The following is an 8,227-nucleotide window of genomic DNA, read 5'->3' on the forward strand; positions in this document are numbered from 1 at the left end:
CGACAGTAACCTACATGTTGCCATAGAGTTCCCTCCGATCCTATTCTCCTGGCTCCCCACCACCAGCTGAAGGAACTGTCGTTCTGAATCTTGTCTTTATCATTTCCCCGCATTCCCTTTTACATAGTGTTTTATTTCATGGCACTTACATGTATTCCTAAACACAGAATATTTTAGTTTAGTTGTTTTTAACTTTATAGACAAGAGATTGTGTTTTGTTGCAGTAGTTCATTCTCTTGACTTCTATTGATGTGCATTTGTGTTGTTTCCGGGTTCTTGCTAGTGTGAGCAGTGTTGCTCTGTATATTGTGGTGCAAATCTCCTGTGGTACATGGGAAAGGCATTATTTGTATACCTAGAGAGGCTAAGTTCTGAGGTACATATGTGAATGTTCAACTTTGGGATATGACATCATTCTACTTTCCAAGGTGGTTTCACCAATTTACAAGTCGATGAGCAATGGATAAGAGATTGTGTGGATGCACAATCTCTTCAAAATGAAACTCTCAAACTTATAAATGTTTGCTAATTAAATAGGTTCAAAATAGAATTTTATTGTGGTCTTGAATAGAAATGAGGATGGTGGGCCTCTTTGCCTCATTCCCGATTATAAAGGCAATACTTCTAACATTTTCTCATTTAAGATAATGTTTGAAGAGGTTTGTCTTTTTTTTTTTTTAAATGCATACTCTATCAAGTTAAAGGAATTTCCTCCCTCTTTCTAATTTACTAAGAGGTCTTTATGGCTTTTTATCTTGAGTAAGTCTGTTTAATTATATAAAATGACTTTCCTGCGTCGACTAAGATGACAACACATTTTTTCGAATATTAAACTAACCTTGCATATCTTGGATACACCCAACTTGGTCAAGATATAGTAACTTTGTTGCTTGATTTTATTGGCTAAAATTTTTTTTAGGATTTCTATACCTATATTCATGAATAAAACTGACCTATAATTTTCTTTTCTAGTAGCTTCTTTTTTTCGTTTTGAGAGCAGGGTTATACTGTCCTTGTAGAATTAATTAGGAAGAGTTGTCCCTCTGTTATCTGCAAGATTTTGTAAAAAAATTGGGTCGATCTTTTCATAGAAAGTTAGGAAAACTTTTCTCCAACATCATCTAGGCCTGGTGTTTTTTTCAGTTTGCAAAGAGGTGAAACCACTGCTTCAAGTGTTAATAGTCACGGGACTCCTGAAGATCTTGTTTCTTCTTCAGTCTGTTTCAGTAGATTTTATTTTTCTAGAAATCTTTCTATTTCATCTAAGTTTCCAAAATTGTTAGCATAACTTTCTCAGATGAACTGTACTTCAGTAGAACCAAAAAGCCCTATATGATGAGAACACTTTCTACTGAAGATTTCCAACTAATATACACAGAAAGAATAATAGAGTTTAAAAAAATCCGTGTATTGGTAGCCCATAAAGAAATGATTGTTTTAATAAAAATTTACTGATGGATGAAGCCATTAGATTAAAAATTGAGAGAAACTTTTAAAAAGTAGGGATTAGGCTGGTACCACTTGAACCTGACATTGGGTGCCTAGTTATGAGATCCACTCTAAAGCAGGCATACCACTTTTGTTTTATTATTGCCAAAAAAAAAAAATTAACTTGAATCTAAACAAGCCTTTAGAAATAACTTCCACTTAGAGAAAGGCAGATATAGAATAACAAATTAAATGGCATCAGAAGAAACCAAATTAATTCAGAATGTGAGAACTTTTATAGGACACTGACTCAATTTCTACAAAATTGGTGAAATAAATAAAAGTGAGGGGTCAGCGGATCTAGATTAAAAGCGATTTAAGAGACATAGCACCCCAAATATGTGTGGGTACCATTTGAATCCTAATTTGAACAAACAAGTTTTAAAAACTTTGAGAAAAATTGGATAAAGAAAATTAGAAAATTGATTGCAGAATGGAAGTTAGATGATACCAAGGAATTTTTATTAATTTTACTCTGTGTAATAGTGATATTGCAGCTGTGTATATAGTTTTAGAGATGCTTATTGAAGTATGTGGGGGTAAAATGACATGCTATCTGAAATGTTCTTTAAAGGTAGCCCATGAAAAATAAAATAAAAAACAAATGAAAGCTTTATTAGGACAGTCTCTCTATTTTGGTATATGTTTAGATTTTTTAAATATAAACTTTAAAAATATTGGAATACGTGAAAGAGTAGTATATGGAGACATCTGAGTGGCAGTTTGTGATATATGCAGTCAAAGTTTAGTCAAATCTTAAACATAACAGCCGTGGGTTTTTACAGGCCCTCTCTGTTGTGAACCTGCAAACTTTCCTCTAAGTTTGTTAGAGGGAAGGGGGGCTCCTCAGACAAAGTACTGAAGTTATTAGGGAGCCAGTTGCAAAGGAACACATGACTGTAGTTTTCTTATGCTTCACTGGTTTTTCTTAATTAATGTTGCTGACACTTTTTCAGGATGAAACATGTCTCTTTGCAAAGACTCTTTGGATAAATAGAAAAACAACAACCACCACACCACCACAACAACAAGATGACCCTGGGCTGATTTATCCTTCTTTGTAATGTCCCAACTTAGACCAATTATCCATAGCATTGGATTTAGAAAATTTGCTGGAATGACCTTCCTCTTGATTAAAAAAAAGGACATTTTTTTTCTCTGACTCTTTTAAAGTTCAGGTCTCAGGTTAGGGGCAGTGACCATTCTGTCACCCCCGACCACAAACACACTTTTGCACACACAAGTGCTTATCAGCAGTTGGAGGCGTCCATTTAGTGGGGAGAGTACAATTATAGTGAGTGTTTTCTGAGCTTCCAAATGTAATAAATCTGTTTTGAGAAAATGGGTGGAACTCTTGGTGTCCAGAGTGGACTCTTTGGTGCTGCATCAGGCCATGGCAGGAAGAGCACTGGCCTGTGGCCTGAGGTCAGAAGCCCTCCGTTCAAGCTCTAGTCTCCCCCTGGCCGGCTGGGGACCTCCAATGAGCCATCTGAGCTCTCAAATTGTGTCAGTTCCCTCAGTTCTAAAATAAAAGGATTGCGATGGATGATCTGTAAGGTCTTTTCTAGCTTGGAAATTTTTTTAAAGCTTTATTTAGTTTAGAAATCGAGGCCCTTCTCGTGGCTTCTATCTGACCTGGTGCTTTAAACCTTTCTGCCTTCCAGCTGGTTCTCTATGAAGTTAAATGTTCATTCTCGCGGACACCACGGTTTATTAGAAATGAGTGTCAGGAAATGTGGAGAATCCTATATTTAACATCTCAGAATTGGATACTAGTTTGATATAAATAGCAAGTTGTTATCTGAGTAGATTACAATGGATTTACTATCAAGTAAATTAAATCACTGGGGACAGATGTGTTTTTAGAATTGTCTGAGACAATCAACCGGTGAGTGGGAAATTTTTGGTGCCTGCCAAGCTGTCCTGCATAATTCAAAGATATGTCACCCAAGCTCTTTCTTTGCTGTGGCCAATAGAGAGTATCAGAGAGGGGACGAGTGTGTGCCATTCTAAATTGTATACCGCACGCTTTCTGGAAATTGTGAAGCATTTGGAGGAATGAGCAAGTGTAGAGAAGTTAAGCAGGAAGCAACATGATGGATAACAAAAGGTGCAAGAAAGGAGGCAAGCGAGAGGGAAATATTTTAAAGTAATACTCTGTGGTCCATGAAGTGTCTGAATTTTATGCAAGGAGAAAACGGGAGTGAATGGTTGAAGGGGCATGACCAAAGTCATCAGCAAGAAAGATGATCTGAACTCATTAGAATGGAAGGAAAATGACGCGGCAGAGAAGGTCCATGGTGAAAATGTGGTATCTGCACAGATGTAAGAAGGTTTAGGAATACGTATGTAACAGTGAATGGAAAAAATAGATACTTCTTTTTTCAAAATGATTTCTCAGTGAGATTTGGGTAATTATTACTAATGCTAATATTTAGGTTTTTACATGAAAGATATGGCAAACTTTGGCCGACTAAAACCATGTTTGTTCGTTGTCCCAAAGAATAAGATTCTATCACTAATCAGAGCCATTTGTGTGTTTGGTACAACAGGACTTAGCAAACTTACTCTGTAAGGGCCAGACAGCAGATATTTTAGGGTTTCCGGTTGCATTAGTTTTCTATTGTTGCCATAATAGATTACCATAAGCTTAGCGGCTTAGAACAACACAGATTTGTTATTTTACAGTTCCGGAGGTCAGAAGTCCTAAAATTAAGGCTGCGTTCCTTTTAGAGGCTCTGGGGCAGAATCTGTTTTCTTGCATTTTCCAGCTCCGAGACCACTTCCAAGACCAATTCCTTGGCCTGTAGCCCCTTCCTCTATTTTCAAAGCCAGCAGCACAGCATCTTCAAATCTCTCTCTTTTCCCGACCTTGACGTTGGGCCCACCCAGATAATCCAGGATAATCTCCCGTCTCACATCTTTAATTTAATCACATCTGCAAAGTCTCTTTTGCCATATTAATTAACACTCACAGGTTCCTAGAATTAGGACAAGGACATCTTTGAAGGCCATTATTCCGTACACCACATGGGTCCTTTGGTCTCTTGTTGCAGCTACTCTACTCTGATATTGTAGAGGAAAAACAGCCACAGACAATATGTAAATCAACGAGTGTAGTTGTACCCTTATAAATTTGCATTTACAGAAACAGACTAGGAGCCAGAATTGTCCCCTGGGCTATAGTTCGCCAACTGCTAGGGTAGATTTAAAACAAACAAACAATGACCAAAACCCTTGCCATTCTCGATATTTCAAGCAGCAACAAATTTAATATGGAGAATTAGAGGCTTACACGGCATCAGAAGAGCTAAAAGGAATGAAGAGAAAAGAGGCCTCTGCAATCTTTCAGAATATCCAGAAGGGAAGGAGCCCCAAGGGGGCAGCTGATCTTGCCCCTTGTCCATCCACAGCATGGCCTGGGTGATATTCAGGAGGAAGCCTGGAGCCCTGTGAGCTCTGCCTTCACTCATACACCTGCCCTCAGTTGGGACTGAGTCTGGGGAATGTAATTTCCTGGGTTTTAGCTCCTTCATGGTTGAGCTTAGAAGGGTGTAGGTGGTATTCAGTATCATCAGATAATATCTGGCTAATATGGTGAAATCTTGTTTTAAAAAATAATTTGAAATGAGCATGAAGAGATGACATGAAATGGCAGATACCGCAGAGAAATATTTGTTGGAAAATGAATGGGATTCTTTCTGCCAGACTCTATTTCCAAGTCCCACAGTTTGGCTGATTGTAAATTATGAGCCTATAAGTATGTCTGTTTAGTTTGTTTTTTTTTTCACCGACTGGACGTGTGCAGCCTGCTATGACCGCTTTGAGATCAGCCACAGCTGGGCCTCAGTCCTGCCTCCACCTCTTTCCATGTGGATGATGTTGGTCACTGCCTTAGTGTCAGGGTCCTCATCAGTTAAATGTTTGTGATAGCATCTATCCTATGATTTGGATAGGAAGAGAATGAGATAATATGCAAAGTGCCTGGTATAAAGTTGATGCTAAATAAATAACTATTATTATTCACCGTTCCTCATTAACTCCTGAGACTGAGTATCTTAGAGAATTTTAAATAAAGGATGTGTTCTCCATTAAGTGTTCTTACTGGGGAAAATTCCCACTTTGTCCAAGAACAGCTCACACACCCACTGTATCAAGCAAATGTATCAGATCTGTGACTGGCAGGTGATAATATAAGGAGCATTGTTTTCCACCTGCCCCTGTATCTCTGGCCATAGAAAGGCAATGACCACCCACACTTAGATGGTCTCAGAAATTCTGGTGGAAGAAGCTTCCACCTTTTTCTTTCTCTTTCCTTCACTGACTCCTCCCCTGCCTGCTCCCCTGACCCCACCCTATGGAGGAAACCACCTGTCCTCAGGTACAGTGGCTCACCTGTCTCTTCTGATATCCAGGTGATAAATGCAGCCGAAGAACCAGGTCAAGTTGACAAACTCTGTGGACCCGGCCACCCTTGAAGGAGAAGTAAACCTCATTTCAGCTTCAAGTCCCAGACACATTCTCTAATCAAGCTTTCCCATCAGCCCAGCTGAAGTCTGATTCCCATTTGGTTCGGTTCTCTTGTGTAGACCTTGCGGTGAAGACTGCGGAGTGACAGGAAGAGGTAAGTGATAGGATTTATGCACCAAATTCTATTTTTTACCTTGAACAATTGGTTTGAGATATTTTCTTTCTACTTTTATCTTTGGTTAATAATGACTTTCATTTAAAAGTTCAACAACATAAAGCTAAAAAAGCATGCTTTACTTTTTGCTTATTATTTGAAGATATATAAAAACTTCACCTAAAATAATTGTTTCCTTAGATGTGGGGCAATCCTAATTCCTTTTTATAAGAAGGTGTGTACCTTTATAACCTAACACTTTGGTGAAGAAGTTTTAGTAGAGAATTGCCATGATTTATGAGATAGAGGAGAGGAGGTCTACCAGGAAAGAATATGCATTTATGCAATTTACTTTTCTGGCACATTCCTTATTTTGTGTCAATTGAAGTTTTTACTTTTATTATCCTTATAGATGAGAAAAACTGAAGACATGTAACTTGCCCAAGGGTCACACAACTGATTGTAACATTGTTGTAAGAACTAGCCAGAGACAGAAACTTGGTGAAGAAATACTCAGCTTTGCTGTTTATGGTTCTCATCCTACATGCAGGTCTTTGTCATCATTTTTGGACTGGGCACAGAGTCCCTCCCTCACATACACGTGCCCAGGAGCTCCCGACAGCCTCATGCATCAAGGAGCCTTGCAGTGAGTTGGAAATCAGCAGTACAGCCAGCTGAGAGACCCTCGACTGCCAATCACCCCAGGGGCCCGAGCGAGTGAGGAGTATGCTGTCAGCTCCTGGCATTTCTCCCTGTAGAGGCAACAGTGCTGGCTAATAGAGGCCAGAGGTCTCTGTGGCCTGGGGATGAATTCGGGGGTTCAATCATTGAACAGTAGAAGGGAGAGGCTCCAGCCTAAGGGAGGGTAGTAAAACCTCTCCTATGAAGCAGAAAATCAGCAAGAACAACCCACTCATAAGTAATAAACTGGCATTAATAAGTTAGCCTAGCTGACTCTGAAGAACTGTGTGCCTTCTGTTAAGCAAATTGAAGGATGAGCTTATCTAGCAGCATATCTGCAAGTATGTCCTGCATAAAGGAGGATATTTACAAGACTCACCTTTCATTTTCTCATTTATTTGCCTTTAATATCTGACTTAGTATCAGCAAGAACCACCACAAAAGTGTCGAGAAAAACTAAGATTCATGTTGCTGTGCATTTATAAAAATCTATCTAACTTTTGCTCCTAAACACTGAGCTCAGGATATGGTAACCGTTCTTCCCCCAAACTTCAAATATTTAAACACCAAATTAGGCATCAGCGAGTATGAGTTCCAGAATCCTAGAGCTGGAACTATCAGTAGCTTTCTGTAAATTAATTTCTGAGACTTAGGTCCCTCATGAGAAATATAGAATCCGCTTAAAAAGTCATTGGTTGTTGAAAAGGCCAAATTATATAGTAACTGAGAGGACATTTTGAGAATCTCAAAAGTGTTATAAAAATGTAGGATATATCATTTTAGCAATCTGCATCCAACTGGCCCGCATGCAGCAGATTTATGTTGGTAATGGTGCAGGCCCTGCAATCCATGGAGGGGTTGTTCTTCTGAGGGAGACTTCTAGTTCACATTTGCAAACCCAAGTATCGTTCAAGAAGAACACTTTCTACATGGATTGAGAACACCGCGAAAGGCCGTGAACAGCTACAAAAGCAAACTGAATTTGTGTTCACTTAGAGGCAGGTGGCTGCAGGGGGCCACACGTTATGGTATTAAGCTTGATTTTATTCCACATCTTTATTAATCATCTAGAAGATGAGCAAAACGGCACATTAATTAAATCTGCAGATGGTGCTAAACAGAGAGACATTTCAGAGTGCACTGTGGGCAAAGTAACAATATAGAAAGACTGGGTTTAAAAGGAGGCAGAGCAAAACATTAATGATGTTGTTTTGTGCCATAAAGGCTCAAAACACACCTAAAGTGGAGTATGAAATGCTGCTAAAGGCCTTGAACAAAGTGATAGAAAACAATTAGCAATCAGAAGGATGCAAATTAAAATATTATTGGGAGAAAAAAAGAGCTGTTTTACTAAATTCCCGTTTTGTTTGTCATGTCATCCCTTGCCGGACACCCAGACAGAATTCACTTCACAGATGAGGCTGCCAGACAAGA

This window comes from Equus caballus, chromosome 1 (assembly GCF_041296265.1).
Source record: "Equus caballus isolate H_3958 breed thoroughbred chromosome 1, TB-T2T, whole genome shotgun sequence".
NCBI lineage: Eukaryota > Metazoa > Chordata > Mammalia > Perissodactyla > Equidae > Equus > Equus caballus.